At 36.8% G+C, this 21,900-nt stretch overlaps 1 long non-coding RNA gene across 1 annotated transcript in view; it reads left to right on the top strand.

Moving 5' to 3' along the window:
* The first annotated feature begins 18,902 nt into the window (after positions 1-18,902).
* Positions 18,903-21,900, top strand: part of LOC117294978 — a 30,832-nt gene continuing 27,834 nt past the window's right edge. Inside the window, exon 1 of the long non-coding RNA XR_004519605.1 lies at positions 18,903-18,997. This is a non-coding gene — a long non-coding RNA (uncharacterized LOC117294978). The remainder of the gene's footprint in view (positions 18,998-21,900) is intronic.

Here is a 21,900-nt window from a genome sequence, read left to right as displayed (position 1 = left end):
CTCTGAAATCAAAGTAACTTTTGTCAGAAATGCTTTTTCAATTAGGCCTGGGTTTTTTGTACATTATTTTGTTCAAAATATTGTTTTAAATTTCCCCTTTCGCTTGGCTATTGAATTGTTTTATCTCAAAATTCCGCTGAGCATTTTTAGAAATACTCCAAAATACCAAAATACTCAGGTCAGAAGAGATTTTAATCTCTTTATTAAAATGGTTTTAAGTACTTAATATATGGAATTTGAGGCATTGCATAGTGAGGTATCAATATATATTTGGTTTGCTGTAACACCGCGTTTGTATCTACTTGCTGGGTATATTATGTTCCTTTGAGAACTTGCTTTGTATTCTACTACTGTGGAGTATTGAAAGGTTTGCGGAAACACCATGTTATGACTATCTCTAAATGAGTTGGGGTGGTTCTGAAAAGTTGGTTTCAACAGTTCTTTTCAGAACCACCCCAACTCATTTAGAGATAGTCATTACATGGTGTTTTCAACCATGCAAAGTTTCAAATCCTACTGTGGAGTAGATTTTTCAGAATTTGTGAGACTTCTCAGTTCTGTAAAGAACTTTTCTGCTCGTTAACTTGGGCGTAAGGTAGGAAATTGGTCGGGACTACTAATTTCGCTTTAGTTGATCGAGGGGACTTCTATTTATTATCTTCAGTACTCAACGTTTCGACTAGCAAGTTGCTCTAGTCATCGACATATTGTGTACTTGTTGATGAAACTGTATTTTTAAAACAATTCAGAACTTATAGAAATAGTCATCAGCCAACAAAAGTCATCATCAAGAAGTCATCTTTCACTTCCCTTGACTTATATTTGCCTAAACATATTTGCCTAATTAGTGTCTCACGAGCAGTAATGTACTTCGAGAGGGCTTCCTAAAACAAGAGGAGATAGTAATGGCCGTTCACTACGTAACACACATTTTTTAGTGTAATTCTTTACATGACCAAACTCCTTAATGAAAATTTTGTTTAGTTTTTACTAAAATGTTTTTTGCAGTAATATTTTTTCTACTCTTGCGATGTCCTGTGCGCTTTTTATGCCCCCCCCCCCTTTTTTTAATGTCAACCCCAATTTTACTGTTTTCACTGTAAATTTCTGAAATTCAATGTAATTTTGCCTGTGGCAACTAAATTAAATGATTTAATAAACCATGAATAATAATACAATAGACCAAAATAATGGAACACTCTCCCCAACCACATCATGTTAAAGGCAGTGGACACTATTGGTAATTGTCAGAGACTAGCCGTCACAGTTGGTGTATCTCAACATATGCATAAAATAACAAACCTGTGAAAGTTTGAGCTCAATCGGTCATCGAACTTGCGAGATAATAATGAAAGAAAAAAAAACACCTATTTCTCACGAAGTTGTGTGAGTTTACATGGTTGATTTCGAGACCTCAAGTTCTAAATCTGAGGTCTTGAAATCAAATTCGTGGAAAATTACTTCTTTCTCGAAAAATATGGCACTTCAGAGGGAGCCGTTTCTCACAATTTTTTATACCACCAACCTCTCCCCATTACTCGTCACCAAGAAAGGTTTTACGCTAATAATTATTTTGAGGAGTTACCAATAGTGTCCACTGCCTTTAACACTATTCACATTTTCAAGAAACTCCTTAAAATGTTTTCTATTCCAATAAGTGTATCAAAATTAATTTCATCTAACAATCTTGATCGCCTTTGAACAACTTTGGTTGATTTTGGCGCTATATAAAGTCCCTCTGATTGATTGATTGATTGATTGAGTAGGTTTTTGAGAACTTAGCAAAAGGTTTTGGTTAAACATACAATACATGTCTTAAATAATTTTTGTTTGATTATTTTTTATTTTGGGTCACACAGCTTGCGGATGCTTGACTTTGACAATTACCAATTTAAACATAATTAATTGAAGCATTCAAAGTCAAAAGAAAGAATCACAAAAACTCCCAAATCAGTACACCACTGTGATGAAGGAATTTGTCAACTACAAAATCCACCATATTCTATGTATTTTCAGTTAAGCAAATATGAGTTTTTACCAAAAATCTTTCCAAAATTTAAAAAAACACGACCACCTTATATTATTGCAGCTACCTTTCATATGTGATCCAAGTAATATTACACTGAAGTTTAAATGTGTTTAATTGCCTTGTACATTGGATAAATACATGGCTTGACAAATGGGACTTAAACCATTTGTCTTGTGTCAGCTTTTCCCACAAGTGCACAGATTTGTTCCACAGATTCATGGATTTCATTAGAAGATTGCAGTCGTTTCCAAAAAGTGAAGACTGCAATACTGTGATAGCGCCCTCTATTGTTGGTGTTAGTCAAGTACTGAACTTGTGTGAGTCAATAACTTGTTTGTGTAGGAGACTTGCTTTGCTTTGATTTGAAGGGTGTGCACAACATTGGTAAGATTGAAAATAGATTATTCACAGAATTACTCATAACTTACATGGTTTAAAGAATGTCAAATTAAAAAATTCCCATTATTTTCTTTCTTTGCATTAAAAATACCGTGCTTTTGAAGAAACTAGTAAAATAAAGTTTTTATCTTGCGGGTGCAATTGTGTTGTTATCGATGTCAACTTTTAATCAGGATGAAACTATTTCATGTCAATTTTGTTGATCACTAGCCTATATAAGTTCATCGACCGTGTTTCAGCAAGAGGTGTGTTATAATAAACTGTAAATCTTCCATTCATTCTTTTTTTCCAAAAGATCATGAGTATATCTCCTTTTTTTGTCACGTTCTGATAACAATGATTAGCGCCGCAATCACCACAATCATCAACTTTTTGAGATGGAACGGATGTCCTTATAAAGAAGTGAAATTCTATATATTTTGATTACAGGCAAACAACCTGGGAAATTCCAATGCCAAAAAAAGTGTTGCAAAATGCCAAATAACTGTGGAGTTGAGTTTAGAAATATCAATTTTTTAAATTAAACTCTATCGCTTTGCTGATTAATGTTGGTCTTGTAATCCCAGTTATGCAGACCTTCTTAGACTTGCTTGATCATTTGATTTAAAATGTTATCAATGTTAACTTTTTACTTGGGATAAAACTTACAAGTTATCCTCGAAGTGAGTTAATACCTAAATGGTGCAGCTGTCTGTAAGAACTACCATTCATAAATACCTAAGACAGTTTATCAATTCTGATTGGTCGAGAGGGCATCATGTGGGGGTGTTTGAACGAATGATATAACACCAGTAAAAAGTGTTGAAACATGGGCGTGACACGCTACTTGTAACTGTGCTTATAAGACAGTTTCACCATTTTTATTGGTCGAGAGCAACTGCTGGAACAGTTGTGCCACATCACGCGATACGCGCGACACGCACAGCAATCTCCTTATAAAGAGTTGTTTACCCGAGGGCCTTACCATTTCATAGCTGGAGGGGTGTTGTGTTGAAAGAAATCATTAAACAATTGTAATTTTTGCATTTATTTTACTTTTGACCAAAAAGTGTTAATTTCGTCTCGGTAAAATGATCAAGAACCAGGCCTCGGCAGGTTTAAACCACTAGTTGAAAACCTCTTCACCATACATTGATTCCCTTATTGCCAATAATTTGGTTATAATCACTGTACCAATATATTGGTACTTTCATAGCATTATTGAAAATCTATATGACACAATCAGTGTTCAATTATCAACAGTCTTCCTGAAAAAAAGTAATTTCAAAATAAATAAAACCAAATTTTCCGCAATACATTTTGGGTTTTTCCAATTGACATTTACATGTTGATTTTCTTTTCTGTACGGTTTTCCTGAAAGGTGTTTTGATTTCAACACACCATTTCCAGAAACCCCTGATCATGACACATTTTCTTACCACCAGTCCATCCAGGGTAATCCGCAATAACACACAGGCCCCTTTGACCTTGCATCCTTGATGTAGAAAAAGTGCAAAGCAACACTACATTTAGGATGTTGATAAAAGTGGCTCTTTTTGATAAAGGATTTTTTTATATTTTTATTGTCCATGAAATTTGTGTTTTCCTTTTTTTGTGAGTTGTAGGCATCAGATTTTTCTAACAGCACACTCTGTGAAGCAATTATCGTTATGCAGCTGTTGTGATTTGTCTTAAAAGTAAAGTAGTTTTTAATTTTTTTGGCAACAACTTTAGTACTTCTTTGCAATCATTGCCACTAAGGAAACAAATACCTGTGGTTAAGCTTGCTCTTTGGGTTTACGGTGCATTGTTCCTAACTGTTGGCGTGCAAACGTAAAACCAGAAGGAAAACAAAAATGAAAAGAAAATAGAAAAGCTTCTATAATACAGTATTTTTTATTCTTGTACAATTTTAGAAAAGAGTTTACGTTTCACTTGTGACCACAGAACTACATTATAAATGACAAGTTCACCCACTCCAAAATAAAAACATTTATTGTTGCAACCAAATTTAACAAAAGAAGCTTCAACTTCAAAAGCATAACAGATTCAAAACATACTTTGTTTTTACTCTTTGTTCTGTTGTCATTTGCCATTATGTTACGATCAGTGTCTAGTTATTGCTTATAATTTATTCCATTTGCAGTCACATGATGTCATGTGAATATAAATGAATAAGCCTACTTTACTGTGTTGATTTTCTTATGAGAACTGGTCCTGCTTATTGTTCTACTTTACTGTCTTGATTTCTTTGAGAACTTTGTCCTGCTTATTGTTCTATTTTTCCTGTGTCAATTTTCTTTGCGAACTTGTCCTGCTTAGGCCTATTGTTCTACTGCCGGCCCGGCGAATGTATTTTAGTCTTTCTGATGTGTTCTTCTTCATGGAACCCTGCCAAGTCAAGACAAAAAAAAGTGCCCAGTAACTCTTTTTCCCGCCAAAACGTTGACTGCTGGCCATCTGGATGAGTGCGTAAGCTTCCTCTCCAGGGAGATGACTTCCCCTTGGCCTGTCCTGTGCCCTAGCCCTTATCAGGAAGCGCAGGATGTGCCTAGCTCCCACAATCTGCCAGACCTGGATTATGAGTCTCTTATATCAGCAGAGCTTGGCTCTCATATGTTTGCAACAATTCTTGTTGAGTTGGAAGACTTTCTTGTTGAGTTGATAATACCCTAGGCCCAAAACACTCAATGTGCTTCACAAGTCCTAACTATTCCGCCGATACAGGGCGATTCTGTAAGCCGCGATCCCGCCAGCAAGAGTGTGGTGTTGGGATAATCTGGAATTTTTGCTATGCAAGAAATGACCAAGGTGCCAGTCGCAGCAATTGTTGGCTTGTAACTAGCAGATCTAGGATCAAATTTTTCTTCCCCTTTACCACAATTTTGTAATAAAGAACTTTTGGCGGTGCTCTGTTTTGGTTTAGCACTTGTCATAATTATTAGGCTTTGTTACAACTGAACGGTTACACATATGGTTATACTACACTCTTAAATCTTCTTGGCAGAATTGAACCAGAATTTGTAAAGTGACCCAAAAGCTGTTTCAACCTGACACAGAATCTGAGTCAAAAGCCACAAGGCTGACCCAGAATGGGTGACTGTACTACTGGGGTCAGGTATTCTGGTCAATTCTGACCTAGGTGTCTTTAGAGTGTAACCATGCGGAAACAATTAAAATATATTTGTCTGTGTTTTGATGGGTTTTTTTAATCTTATAAATAATAAATTACCAAATATTTTGAAAAGGCAAATCAAATCAATGCACTTGTTCCATTCAGAAGACTCGTGTTTTGATGACCTTCGACCTAATCATAGTCAGTGCATGACCAGATAAAACCAAACACTTGTGGCTTCCAATAACTTAATAACATTCTAGATTGGTTTATTAATTTGCGGTGTTTTCCATTTATTTTCTTCATGTTATTTTCTTTTCTTTTTTTCAGGGGGGAGGGTATGGTAAGGTCATAAGACAGCTGCAGCAGCAAAGTAATGATTTTGACATTAAAAAAGCATGTAAAAAGCAATTGATTTAAATTCCCTGTAAACCTCAGCCCTATTTGGCAGCCTATAATCATGAAATAATCCAATTACTGAGCTCATAATGTGTAATTTAAAACTGGAGAGGGGAGCCCCTGAGTGATTTATGAAGGCAGCATGTGGTTTTCTTCAAAATAGAAAACCACCAGTTTAGTAGGATGTGTCAATCAAAACAAGGCAGTTGTTCTAGGAAATGTATTCTCAGCTGGAGTACAAGAATGTTGTATTTCTCCTCTCAGGACTTAACATGGCCAAGTTATGAATATCTTTTCCTTCCTGATTTGATTACATAAAGATACTACACGTAACTTCTTCTGGCACAATAATTTGAATGAAAACGTGTTGTTTTTACGTAGTGGTGAAAGTTACTAGAAGAAACATTCCGTCTGTGTTTATTTTAGTTGTAAAAAAAGGGAAATGAGCTGTGATCTTGACCCAATATAATCTCACCTGGCTGACCCATGCTCATACTTTTTTTGCTGAAGAAGAATCTGTTGCTGACTTAAAAGTCAAAATAATGTGGGCTTATGTGTTATTAGACTACAGTGGTGGCCATTTGTGTAAATTTTTACTGTTGATGTACAATTGGAATTTAAATTTCACCTGATAGTGACAAATAAAACAATTAAATTCCATTGAATTCAATTCATGTTTTAACATGAATTGAATTGAATGGATAACTATTGAAACAACTGCGGCCAGTTGTTGAACAATTCAATTTTAGTTAAATTTTAGGGACAAAAATTAACTAAAATGAAGTAAAAATTTATTTAAAGGTAGTGGACACTATTGGTAATTACTCAAAATAATTATTAGCATAAAACCTTACTTGGTAACAAGTAATGGGGAGCTGTTGATAGTATAAAACGTTGTGAGAAACGGCTCACTCTGAAGTGGAGTAGTTTTCGAGAAAGAAGTAATTTTCCACGATTTTGATTTTGAGACCTCTGATTTAGAATTTGAGGTCCCGTAACCAAGCATCTAAAAGGCACATCTTCGCGTGACAACGGTGTTTTTTATTTCATTCATATCTCGTTATTTTGACGACCAATTGAGCTCAAATTTTCACAGGTTTGTTATTTTATGCATATGTTGAGATACACAAATTGGGAAGATTGGTCTTTGACAATTACCAATAGTGTCCAGTGTGTTTTTTTACCGGAAGAGATGGTAAAATGTTGTCATCTTGGAAAATCAAAAAATCTGAGGAAAAATACTGAAGAAAAAATACTGGAAAAACTTCCCTGAAAGTATTGCCATTGCAAAAATGAATAAGTAAAAGTAATTTAAATTTTTCATGCAGAAGGTATTGTACAATGAGGTCATCTTGAAAAGAAAAAAAGAAAAAATTTGGAGGAAAACTACAGTGAAAAACACTGAAAATAAATGCATGATTCATCATCTTCAACCCTAATGTACTTCAGCGTAGTAAAGTATACACTTTACATGACTCAATGATTTCTTTACACCAAGTCTGGGTGTGTGATAAAAACGTGATTAGTTTTCAATGACCAGAGCTATACAATGGGCCAGGGATGTGTTTCAGTCTGTTTCAGTCTCTGAATTTCGCAACATTGCAAACAGCTTTTGTTCCCATACACATTCCAATTTTTTTTTGTTTATGTTTGCATTGTTCACTAGAGTGGAACACAGCCCCAGGCAAATAGATGCACTTTAAAAGAACACATTGCCTTGAATCGGTCGAGTTGGTCTTTGCAAAGCGTTTGTAACCGTTTGTTATAATGGGTAGAAAGATGTTGTAATTTTAAGTAGAATACAATGATCCACACAAACATGCCTCCAAATTGCACGGTTTTCCGTTTACCTCATTGACTAACACGGTCGGCCATTTATGGATATATGGCCGACCGTGTTACTTTGCACGGTAAAAGGAAAACCACGCAATTTGGAGGCATGTTTGTGTGGATCATTGTATTGTACTTTTAAAACATCTTTCCAACCATGTGCATTTTAGTCAAACTCGTCCGATCCAAGGCAACGTGTTCCTTTAATGACTTTCTGTGATTTTACAGAGAAGCAACCTGAAGGCCTACACGCTCAGAGACGCTTTTCGCTTTTGCTTTTTCGTAGCCCTTTTATTAGGACACTACCATGTTTTTGTATAGAAGCAACAGTCGGACGCTTTTATTTATTTATTTATTTATTTACTCAAAACCTCCAAAAACAGAGGAGACAAAAAACAGTAGATTTACTATTTCTTTTTTTTAAGTCCATGAAATACAGTTCAGAGCCCTGTTAGGACTCTATCATTGTAATTCTTCAAATGACTGTTTTCCATGCGGGTCAAAAGTCCATGCACCGGGCACTGGCAAGAGTACAATTTCATTGGCCTCACAATGTTCTTAGCCTATCTGTAGGAGCATGATGATATTAAAGCATTGACGTTCAGGTTCAGGCAAAGTTTAAACATTTCAACTTTTTGTTCCCTCCAAGTCAAGTTATGTATGTCATTAGTCAGATAAAGAGAAATAGGGCATGTGATCCTATATATTTCAATTTAACTACACTTACTTCTTGTTCCACATTGGCAATTAGGGCTTACATTTAGATCAAGAAGGTAGAATTCCATGCTTAGATGTAGGGTATCTATATGTGACAACACCCATGGGGTCAAATTAACACCCTGTTGCATTGTACTGTCCCACTGGGGAAATTCATGTGGCATGACAAGTACAAAAAAAGGTGTAGATTAGCGTTGATAGGGATTGGAACTTTTACATGTTGAGTGAAATTTATTTATTCATAAGTGAAAAGGTCAACAATAATAATAGTAATATTAATAACAATAATAATAAATTCTTATTTAGCGCATTTCACAATAAACCGTATCAATGCACTTTACATTAGTCCCCTTTGTCATTGGGCCAATAACATCCCTCTAGTTTAATCTTTCTCGGCGCCCTGTATAGAGAGTATACAGCCCCGAGCTGCTGTGCCACTCCGAAGTCGTTTTCGTTCACATCATCAACCTCTACCCTCGCAGGTACCCATTTATACCCCTGGGTGAAGAGAAGCAGTTATAGTAAAGTAACTTGTTCAAGGACACAAGTGTCACGACCGGGATTCGAACCCACACTCCAGTCAAACTTTCTTAGGAATTTCTTGGAAAATTTCATAAGAAATTTCTCTAGCTAGTGGGAAAGGAATTCTTTGTCTCACTCCTTCCAGTGTTCAAGGGTACAACCAGTAGTACCCAGATTTGGTTTAATATCTTAAAAACATATAGCTTTCTAATCAGATTAAGTGTCCCAAAAGAACCAAATAAACTGTATGCTTGTGTATGGTAAAATCATGGAGGAAGAACACATCTTGTACCTCCCAAATCACCCCCCCCCTTCTTTAGAGGTCATGAGAATTAGGGTAGGTGTCCCATTCATCAACATGGTTGTTGTGATTGAACAAGTTCCTGTGGTCTCTAAGTGCTGGGACAGCTTTGCAGCGTCTGGTAACAATCTCCTGGAGTGGATGGAAACCTGATGGAATATAAAAATCTGATCTTAGGCAGAAATTACCAGAGAGTCATCAGATGGTTTATAGTCCGACACATGGTTGGTTTATTGAAAGAGTTCATTCATTCACTCCAGCTTTTCAAGAAACACAATGCAACCTGATAGAGGAAGAAATATAACCAGTCTCTTTAAGCCTACGTGTAAGTTGAGTGCGAAGCTGTGGACATTTTGTTTTGTGTTGAACCGGTACAAACTTTACCCAAACCCTTTAAGAGGAAACATTTACCTTTGGTTGTTAGAATTCTTTTCATCAAATATTAATGTACCGGTAGATAAAAACCTGTGAAAATTTAATTTCAAAAGGTGGAAGCATTTTTAATATATCGCCGAAAAATCCGAACCGTTGTAGTCCACGCAGAAAGAATAATTCTTAATTCAAATCACCAACCATAAGATTTAAAAATTTAATAGTTAAGAATTGATTGTCCGCTTTATAAAAATACCAAAATTTGTTTTCATTGGCACATAAGAGTAGAACAATCGTTTAGTTAAAAGTAAGACACTCAAACAAAACATTGATTGACAAAAAAAATAATGAAAGGTCAGTAATGCAGTCCACCTGGTTCTTTCTTTGACAAGTAAACAATAGTTGAGTTTTGAAATGGGTTTAAAAATCATTGGGTCTGTTTTTATTGTTTTATTGGCCATAAAATGAATCGGATTCTGATGTAGGATTAGAATGGAATCGAAACTATGATTACAATCAATTATGGAGTTTTGTTTTCCACTGAAAAGGCATGTTAAGTTGTATTTAAAAAATATATAAAAAAATGACAGACTGAGCGAAACACAATTTATCATGTCCATATGTGTCTCGTTATTTTAATGAGAAATTAGAATTAGCTGTGTCTTAACTGCTTACCAACCAAAAGGACCTTTGGTAATAAGTGCAAAAAAAGGTACTGGACTGATGTTTTGACCGTGGCCTTCAAGACAAAAAAATGCAAACAGTTGTGGCCTGATGTTAGGACCCTAGCAAAGTCTTTCTCGAAGGCCAGGGGCGAAACGACAGGCCATTAACAATTGTTAGCATCATTTTAATAACGCATTTTGATTTCCAGCCAGTAACCTCAGGTGAGATGTCACATGGAAGGGTGAGCCTCACACCTTCTCATTATCCCAGAAATCCCAACCTGTGACTGGTGGTACCACTTCAGTGGGTTCAAAAGGAAGTATTTCCAAGTAAAGTCAATGTTATTGTAGGGCATTGTACTCTATTCTAACCACCACACAATGTGGTGGAGTTCCTCAGCAAGCCACAGAAGCAGGATCTCCTGTGTAGTAAGCTTCCCTGGATTGGGTAATGATTGTGGTTTGGGACCCTGGTCTTGATCTAATATCCACCCCCATGTTTGGATCACATTGACAGCAGAGGGTCTGTGGGTGGAGAGAGGTTCAAATGTAGAGTGTTCTTGTGTTGTTCAGGACTGTTGCATGAGGGTTTTAAAAAAAATACTCTGTGTGGTTATATTTCTTTGAAAGTTTTGTTCCATATTTTCATAATTGTGAATGAAGAGAGCAGTGTGTCAGAAACCTATTATGAACACTTCTTTTTGAGAAAATCATCAAGTTGACATTTTTCTTGATAAAAGTTTTTTCCAACTTTAAAAGTGGCAAAAAAAAAAAGTTTCTGTTTTGTCTCAATATTTCTACCTCGGTTTTAAGAAGTTATTTTCCTACTGAAAAGGTGTATCATCAAAACTTTCCTGTTCAATGGTTCATTGCTATTAGGACTAACTGTCTTTCCCGTTATTAGTGACTTTAATTTTTTGTTTCTCTTGATGTGGAGTTATGTTGCTCCGTTTATTCAACAATATCATACATCAAATAAACACACTAATAAGATGCTCCAGTAAATACTTCTAATATATACCAGGCACAGTAAGTAAGTAACAGGAAGTAGCACAGAAATATAAGAATATTGATATCAAACAAATTAATTAAATAGTTAAATGAATGCCTTTAAAGACAGTGGACACTATTGGTAAATGTCAAAGACAAGTCTTTTCACTTGGTGTATCTCAACATATGCATAAAATAACAAACCTGTGAAAATTTTAGCTCAATCGGTCATCAAAGTTGCGAGATAATAATGAAAGGAAAAAACACCCTTGTCACACGAAGTTGTGTACGTTTAGACGGTTTATTTCGAGACCTCAAGTTCTAAATCTGAGGTCTCGAAATCAAATTCGTGGAAAATTACTTCTTTCTCGAAAACTATAGCACTTCAGATGGAGCCGTTTCTCACAATGTATTATACCATCAACCTCTACCCATTACTTCTTACCAAGTAAGGTTTTATGCTAATGATAATTTTGAGTAATTACCAATAGTGTCCACTGCCTTTTAAAAGCCATTGGACACTTTCGGAACAGGAAAAGTACTGTTTACCGAAAGTGTCCAATGGCTTTAAGAGCATTATTAAACAAAAACAAAAAAACAGCAAAACTTAAGTAAAGGCTACAGACATACAAAAACAATTTAGAATTGTTGCCACAAGCAATCGTACAACAAAGACAAAGGTTAAAAATCTGGGCCAGCAGCGACGAAAAGCAACACATTCAAGATTGTTTCATAAATACCATGATCAAAGTTGTATAATTAGGATGTCAATGCAAAAACATTGACCCTGTGATTGTGAAACACCCCAGCAGTTTCTGTCTAGTCAGAGAGTGGGACTCTTGTGTGGGTCAAGTGGTCATGGGTGTTGGAGGTCTGTGGTTGATGACAACACCACTGCCAATCAAGCTTGTGGTCACTTACTGGTGTCCCTGGTGGCCTCTGCTGGTCACTTACCATTGGTATGTAGCATTTCCACACACCTGCTGTGTCTTGTGAAGTCATTGGATTAGTGGTCACAGCAGATTCTCTCAGGATCAATGAGTCCATGAAGTGACCATGAAGACAGTGATTCTTTTCACAGGGTAAAGGTAAAGTATTTTGCTTTCCTCCCAAAGTGATTCAACCTAAAATCTGTTGACAGTGAAGTTGGTGAAATCACTCAAACCAAACACAATTCTCTACATTTGGGTGGCATGGCTACCTAAGTGCAGAAAAGCGCTTGCCTCTCAGCAGTTTTGCCCGTGGCTCGATTCCTGGCTAGAGTAGAGACATGTGCCAATAGTGCGTTGGTTTTCTCCTACGCCTCAAAGGTTTTTTTCTGGGCCTTCTGGTTTTCTGTTTTCTGGAAAAATAGTGAAACATTTGATCTCTGGCTTTTCTTTGTGGTCATGTTGGGACTGGTGGCTGGCTGCCTAAAGGCGCCTTAACATGCCAGGGGCTCAACCAATTAAGCACCCCTGGTAGTGAGGATGATTAGCCTTGCAAATTATTGTTTTATAAGCTGACTTGTTGTACAGTTCACATTAATGTTATACTGTTGACGTTTTTCTCGAAAAAAAAAATGCAAAGCTTCGAACACCATTTACTGTTGACCTTGTCTTTGTCTCGTGGTTTGTTGTTGGTGTTCTTGTGTTGTAGTGTCTGCTCATTTGCCCTGGCTAATTGCTTGGTGAGGAACCAGTAACTTTAACTATTTTTCAAAAAATTATTTTATTGTTTATAAACATATACTCTAATGTTGGAAGAAGAAAAAAAATATATTTCCAAGTGACTTTATGACTTTTTATGATGCTGATTATTCTGATTGTGAAGCCAAGGACTCTCGAAAAGTGAACTTGATCAATGTACTTAACCAATAACCCCATGGAGAGAAGACAAGGGAGGAAGTTTCATTTTTAGATGTGGGAGGAAAACCCTAGAGAAATGTTCCAGGGGGAACACACGCAGCTAGTCAGGTAGGGACTGAAAACCGAATCCCGCAGTGGGATTCGCAGTGGGATTCGAACGGGGTCAGAGGTGGAAAGTGATGAAAGATACCACTTCATAAACCAACAGCCAAAAGCAAAATTACAAAAGTACAACAGAAGAAAAAGAAATCCAAAAGTTAGCAGGCATGATAGTCTTCCTGCTTTTCCGATTTGTTTTTTGCCCTGTGAAAAATCTGAAAAGATTGTGATTAGAGGCAGTGGACACTATTGGTAATTGTTAAAGACTAGTCTTCACTGTTGGTGTATCTCAACATATGCATAAAATAACAAACCTGTGAAAATTTGAGCTCAATTGGTCGTCGAAAATGCGAGATAATAATGAAAGAAAAACACCCTTGTCACAGGAAGTTGTGTGCGTTTAGATGGTTGATTTCGAGACCTCAAGTTCTAAATCTGAGGTCTCATAATCAAATTTGTGGAAAATTACTTCTTTCTCAAAAACTATGGCACTTCAGAGGGAGCCGTTTTTTAAAAGGTTTTATACCGTCTACCTCTCCCCATTACTCGTTAGGAAGTAAGGTTTTATGCTAATAGTTATTTTGAGTAATTACCAATAGTGTCCACTGCCTTTAAATAGCCCGAAATGTCTATAATAAGCCATACATGTAGGTCAGCCCTTGTACTCGATAGTTAAAATATTCCTACATTTTCCAAGAACCAAATATATCATGCCTGTGTTTATCAAGAGACTGTTGAGCAGCAACCAAACGTGAAACTATGCTTTGGATTTCATAAAATTATTCATTCATTCTAAAGGCTTCAATCGGACATTGTGATGGTTTTCCTAATGTTCCTATGCAATTGCCTATGCCCTCATAGGTCAGGTTGGAGTCTTTACATAGTTGGTTGATGCATGGAGGTAGAAGTTGATGTATGTATTGACAGGCCTTACTCTATAGAAAGGTTTGCGGTAACACCATGTATTGATCTAATGAAAAGAACCGTTGGTTTCAACTCTTGAAAGTTGAAACCAACGGTTCTTTTCAGAACCACTCATTAGAGATAGTCATTACATGGTGTTACCGCAAACCTTTCTATATCGTATTCCAACCATGCAAAGTTTTAAATCTTACTCAGGCCTTACTCTGCTCATCTTTCCATGTGTTGTTTCCCACAGCACCAAATCTGATAGCTTCTCTTGGGATGCCCAGCGAGTCCCCTTTTTCAAATTTTGTAGTGATTTCAGGTAGTTGTCCATTCAAAACTGTATCAGAGTAAAGAAAGTTTTGTGCACGTTTCTTCCCCCACACTCCCCCCCCCCCCCAAGGAAAACCCAGAGATATGTCCTATTTGAAACATGAACCATCATGTTATTATGGTTATCCCATATGGACCCTCTGCCCCAAAAATCTCACTTCACTTCTACCCAGAGGTAGTACCTGAAAGTGTCATATTTTACCATCTGGCTGGGGTGCCTTGTTTCTCTTGCAGTTGTCTATCACCACAATGTGGGAGTCGCCTAAAATAGAAAGGAGGTGTGGCTTAAAGTTTTGTTGGGATGGGGGTGTTTACTTCCTTTTCCTTTCTATATATGCAAGTTCTACTTAAAGTTTTAAGGAGCCAATGCAGTGACAGCATTAGTCTTAGTTCCAAGATGATGGTTTTTTGCGCGCATCACATGCAATCAATGTTCAGATCCAATGCAGTGACAGCATTAGTCTTGGTTCCAAGATGATGGTTTTTTGCGCGCATCACATGCAATCAATGTTCAGCTGTACTTATGTAAATGTACACCCCCACTGTATGTTTGTAATGAATAACCATAGAGGGCGCTTTGTAATTCTGTTCCCCAGATCCGGATGGCGCCTTCTATGTTTGTTCATTTGTTTGTGCACAAATATCTGTATGTTGGTTGTTGTGTTCGCGCAAACACCAGTTTCTTGGAACCAAGACTAGTACAGCAGGTATGTGTACATGTAGGCCCTACATGTGTTAAATATACATGTACATGTACATGTTTGCATTCACAACATTGGACATAATATAAGGCCCCTAATGACTTAATGTCAGAGTGAACGATTTTAGAGAAGGTTTAAATGAACCAGCCACTGTGCAAACAAAACAAACAACTTCGGAACTCCAATGTCATGTCAATTCATCTCACATAGATGTAACAGGTGGGCGTATTTAAGCTGTTAACAGAGTAGAGGATCATATCAAATTTTTGAGCCAATTATTATCTCCTTGTTAGAAAGGGGGCGTTAGGTGCAGAGGAAATTATCTTAAAGCGTACTTAAAGTTGTATCATTGTATAGGCCTCTGAACATCCTGATAAGTCATACAGTCTGACATTATGTCAAATTTGATAAGTTGTGAGATGTGCCCTTACAAAAAAACTCTATAGAATTCTATAAAAAAAAAAACTATAGAAATTCTATACAAATTTCTATAGAAAAGGGTATAGAACCCTTGTAAATAATTTCTATAAAATTTCTATACAGAATATATACAATATCTATACACATATCTATACAAAATCTATACAATTTCTATACAATTTCTATAGACATCTATAGCAACCTCTATAGAATGTTTAATAGAAATGTATATAGATATGTATAGAGTTCTATTTTTTATCACAGCACTCAGGAAAGAAATTAAATGTCCAGTAGAATGAAAAAAGCCAAGAACAAATTGAATGATGCAGTGTTCCTTTTTGTTTCTCATTGTTTTCATAGTAATGGTTTCTTTAAGGTTATATTTGTATAGTTAATTCTAAATCCAGCCAAGTTGTGCAGTGGGGGTGGGGGAGATAACAACTCAGTCTATTTTTCGTGTTATGCTGAATGATTAGAAAATGGGAAAGCAATAGGCATCTTGAATGTCCTTTGATTTTATGATGGTCCAATCGTGGTGGGCTAATTACTCATTAAAATTGAGATTACACAATTACAAATTAAAACGCATCTAACGTTTATTTTAGTCAATTCGCTCAGTTAGCAGCTTGGGTTTTCAAAAATCAGTACAAAATCTATTAAAGAAGACTTTCTCTTTAGAGAAATTCAGCGCTTTGTAGAATTCTATAGGACATTTTCTTTACTGCAATATAGCACTACAGAGAATTCTATAGAACATTAATGTCTTTACTGCAATAGCACTACAGAGAATTCTATAGAAAATTTTCTTTACTGCAATAGCACTACAGAGAATTCTACAGAACATTTTCTTTACTGCAATATCACTACAGAGAATTCTATAGAGAATTTTCTCTATAGAGATTTTGCCTTCACATTTCTATAGACATCTATAGAAAATAATTATTCTATAGATTTATTTTTGCCTTTCTATAGATTTTCAGGATTTCTATAGAGCTCTATAAAGCTCTATAGACCCTTCAATAGAGTTCTATAGAACTTTTTTGTAAGGGTGGGTAGACAATAATAAATCTGAAAGTAGATCATCAGCATGAAAACCATTTCCAATGTAAGCAAAGTTTTTTTATTGATCACTTTTTGTCAAGTTATAGGCCGTAACCACAAGGGGACCACTTTTTTGTAACATGTTTTGAAGCACGTACACACTTCTGGTTGGTGCCTTTTCACTAACTGTTGGTTCCCCCCAAAAATATCTGAGTAAATCAATTTTCTATATTGGTTAATTACATGAAGTCTCAACCTTCTCTGGTAATAGATTTCCAATGCCACTAGATTGGAGACAAATTCGCACCTATTAAAAAAGTTGTATTTTACGGTACTTTTCATTTTTCATAAATCCAACAGTTGCAGCTGTACCCATGCTGTACCATAGTGCATACTTATACATGCAATACATTCCTCCACTGGTAGCGCTCTTGCCAGGGCCAATTCATGGTCATACATCACAGGCAATGTCACCCTGGGGAGATATCCCCTGGGGGTGGGGGACTGACCCAAGGGGAAACGTTGCCTCAGCAACTCGTTCTCGTTTCCCACTTTGATTTCCTTCAGGAACCCCAGAGTAACTACCTTCACTATCATTCATCAGAGACCATCAAATTAAATCAACTATTGGACAGGACAGACACACTACGACTGTTTCATGTCGCATCACTCAAAAAGTGTGATACGTTTAAGTCGTTTTCCAAAACAATGAAACAGAACTTTTGAAATACTGAGCTGAGGGCTTTATTTACAAATGCCGTTTGCTAGCGGTACCTAAGCTTGGAAAAGGAAATTTGTTATTGCAGACATTTGTTATTAGAGCTAAAGAGACAGGTGCTTGGAAGGCAGTTCATAGTGGGTGCTATGCAGGGCTATTATTGCTAATACACCCCCTTCCCCCCACTCTAATAACAAACAAACAACTTTTTGAGAAAACATCAAATGTCATATAATAGATGTTAAATTTGCATCAGGGATAAAGAATATTGTTTTGTTTTTTACCCATACACTGATGTGAGTTATATGTATCGTTGCGGTACCCGCTGCCAAAACATAGGATTCGAACTGCCTCTATCTACCGGGCAATCTCGGTAGTCTAGTTGGTAAGACACTGCTCTAGAATTGCAAGGGTCGTGGGTTCGAACCCCACCCGAGTAATATGCGTGTGATATTTTTTCAGAGGACTCGGGGGAAAGTACTAAGTATACAGTGCTAACACACATATCGGTGTATAGGTAAAAACAATATCCATCAAATGTCGTTTTGCACATTTGTGTTTTAGGTACCCTGTTTGCATGTACCACTTTTTCCGGATGTTACTGTAAGTCGGATTTGGAATCATAGTGGGTGTACACCCCCTTCCTCCCCCACTCTAAAAACAAAAATAAAAATGTTGAGATACCATCCAACGACATTTTGCAATTATGTTTGCGTTTAGAAACCCTGTTAATAATAATGTGTTGTGGATGCAGTTAGAAGTGAACGTCATCAAATAGTTCAAGGTGTCTAAACATAAAGCAGAACAATTGAGTGCGGCATATGACATGTGTCGTTTGTACGCCCCCACAGGACATGAACTTCACTGGAAATCTTCAAGAAGTAGACTTTCAATGAGTCTTGTCAATTACCCTCAATAAAAAAAATAGAAAAGAGTGTATGATCGTTGCTTTACAGTATGATAAGGGCTTTGCATCCTTTGGAAAAGGTGCTTTATAAATTCGGTTATTATTATTGTTATTATTATAATACCCTAGGCCCCGTAGTACACTCAAGGCTACACACTTCACGACTATTCCACCAAAGGGCGTTTTCTGTTCAGTGCGATTCCGCCAGCAATAGTGTGGTGTTAGGATGCCAACAGCGCCATCGTGGGATAGTAATGTTTGGGGAGTGTGGTGTGGGTGATCTGGAAATTTTCCTACAAACTTTGAAAAGGGTGGGGGGGGGGGGGGGGGGCGCGGATTGCGATTGTGATAGTTGAGTGATAGTGAATAACAATGCTTGCATCAAGACTGAAGTGGGTTTTAAGTGTTTAAAAGAGACATCCAGTGTGTGTTTCTTCCATGGTGTGACACTGTTTTGTCTTGGTGTAAGACAATGTTGTTTATAACACTCTCAAACACTCCACTTTCCACAATGGAATACAAGAGTTGTTTTCAGATAGTATCCCAAATAAACTGCTTGTTATAAATCCCTAACCTACAAACAAATTCCTCTCTTCCATAACTGCAGTTGTTTCTGCTCATGAATGCTTCAGGCCTGGTATTGAGGAGCACTGGCTTGTGATTATTAGTAATGCAAGAATGTCCTGTTCTTCTAAGACTAGCCACAGGTATGTCGGCGCTATCTGTTCTTCCTACTATAAAGTCTGATTCCAAAAAGTCCATTAAAACCTACACCACGTTGGTCAGAAAATGTTCCTTCTTTTGTCCAAGAGCCAAGCCTGGGCTGTGCCAGTGAAATACCTTCTTGTAACATGTTCTATGAGGGAAATGAAGTCTAGCATTGAATTCAGTCTGTTTATAGAGAGCAAGGACCAGACCTGAGATTCCACACTGTATGATTTTCTGTGCCAATTTGCAGCTAATTTATTGTTATTGGTCACTGGATATGCCATAGTTAGACCACCTGTTGGCTTGCCTAGGGATTCTCCCATGGGGGTTAGTGGCTCCCAGAAGAAACAGATATTGGATGTGGTTTCCCCTTTAATTTAGTTTGAAGGAATTTCAATGGTAGAGAAAGGTGCTTGTTATCATACCACGGACCATGGTTTCCACCAATGAACATAACGGGCAGTTTAAAGGGAAGACGCAGTATTGGTTTTGCTAAATAAATTTTAAAAAATTCATTCCATTCAAAGTATAACAACTTCATAAGCCCTCGCAAATATTGTTTGCAAGAGGTTTTCAGACCTTTGGAAGCAAACATGCTACAAAGAGTGACATGTTTTGGTATGTAGGATATTTACTAGGATAGTGTTCGAAAAATTGCTTCGGGACTCACTTTTCTTTAAAATTGAAAGCACCCAAAATGCTAATTTCTACCTCTATGATGATCACACCACAGTCTACCAATACTGCTTCATTTAACTGTAAGACACTTTGCAATAGTTATGCATTTAATGCTATGTTAAATTTGCATCATACATATAAAAGAATATCAAGTGTGTAGGTAGCACTATACTTTTTCATAAGTCCTGTGAAAAACATTCACCGTAGGCATATCCCATCTGAGTGTACATGTTGGTGTACCCGTTAAAACCAAATGATGTTGGTTATAACTTTGAAATCATCACAGAGGAGTGGGTAGTTTTCTTCTTAGTGATTGCATTAACATATGTTAATGTAGCAACACAACCTGTTTAGGTATCATTATCAAGTCATGACCAGATGATGTGAATAAAATTGACTCTGACTTTTATGACCTTGTGTAAAAAGGGAAGACATGTTTTCTTTAAAGAGAACTTGCTGAGAGATTTGTATAGGCTATGGTAACTACTCTCCTGTTAGCTCTACCATGGCTCTACACAGCTCTACAAACCCTATGGACTGTAATCAGCTTTTCATTCTTGAAGGCTAGCAATTAGTGGTCATGTTGGTTTAATCCAAGCAACTCTTAAATCATTTTAGCAAAAAGGGGCAAGGATGGTGTATGTGTACATGTTTTGGGAACTGTGCTAATTGCAGACATCAATTTGCAATGTGTGTGTCTGGACCCATTGACATTCATCAGAACCATAATTGAGTTTTGGTTACTTTTGAAAACTGTTTTTTTTGTAGATGACTGGAAAAAACTTCAAATGCCTTCATTTTTTTGTGAGAGTGCAACGTCTCCTCCATGGTACAACTATAACCTCTTTTGGGAGAAGTGTTGGCTTTCTTAAAGTAAAATGGAGCTGTTGTTGTTTAAGATGCTTGAAAAAAAAACAAGGTCTGCAATTTTGTTACTCTTTTCATGAAAGTCATGTATGGGCCTATGCGCCAGATTTTTTACCATGTGAGGGCGCTCTCAAACATTTTGTATCACTTCTGACATCAAATTCATCATGGACAATAATACCTTCAGAGGAAGCTATACGATATTTATACTATTATTTTTTTTATATCAGAGGCTACCTTCATGTGTGATAAAACATTTTTGTTTACTTTCTCAAAAAGTCTGAAATGTTTGGAGGTAGTTGGTTGTATAATGATTATTAAAATCTAGCTCTGCAGATAGGAAGGAATTCACTTCTCTACAATGTTTCATACTTTTCTAGATCTCTTCAGATAACAGTGGACACAAATGCCAATTCCTTTAATGGAATGACTGTCCTTTACATTTGTATGGATAAGGTTGAGACCACAGTTGCTTCGAGGGGTGTCATTAGTTGCCCCTCCATGCATGCTGTGCAAGGTATCAAATGTTTCCCCCTCTGGCAAGGTGGGAGTCCCCAACTGTTGCCATAGACCACATGACATCAAATTTGTTTTCCTCATCATCAGCGTCTGCACACAGTTGACAGTGGTAGGTTGTGGCCAGATGAAAACTTCTTCATGTTTCTCACAAAATTCTCGAGAGGAGCATGAGAAGTAAAACTTTTGAAAACTTCTGATCACAGCAAAACTGTAATTTAAAATAGAAGCCAGCATTGAGAGCCCTTTTCACAATAATGGGATGCTCATGGGCAGATGAGTTGTCCTGTGGTATGCGTTTGAACTTGTCAGTTAATTACTTCATTAAATGGAGGTATAATTTTGGTATTTACTCAAAAAAGTACTTTAAAATCCCGCTTGGTAAGAAGCTATGTAGCTGTTGATAAAGTATGAGAAATGATTAATTCCTTAAGGAGTTTAGAGAGAAAGAGATTACAAACATTTCCAATATGAGAAACGTTTTTAAGATTGTGAATTCCAATACCACGAGGTATTCTTCCTACTTGACATAACCGCTCCAGATTTTTTGTGATATCTCAAAAGCGCTACCACCATTGGAAATTGTATTTTCAAACATTCTATTGTATTAGGGGCCTTAGGCTTTATAAGACTAATCAATCAATCAATTCCAAAACCCAAAGTATTTATTGCCTATTAAAGACATTGGACACTATTGGTAATTGTCAAAGACCAGTCTTCTAGCTTGGTGTATCTCAACATATGCGTAACATAACAAACCTGTGAAAATTTGAGCGCGATTGGTCGTCGGAGTTGCGAGATAACTATTGAAGAAAATGTTACCCTTGTCACACGAAGTTGT

This window comes from Asterias rubens, chromosome 1 (assembly GCF_902459465.1).
Source record: "Asterias rubens chromosome 1, eAstRub1.3, whole genome shotgun sequence".
NCBI classification, from domain to species: domain Eukaryota; kingdom Metazoa; phylum Echinodermata; class Asteroidea; order Forcipulatida; family Asteriidae; genus Asterias; species Asterias rubens.
The sequence above is the reverse complement of the archived record's forward strand: the minus strand, read 5'-3'. Positions and strand labels throughout refer to the sequence as shown.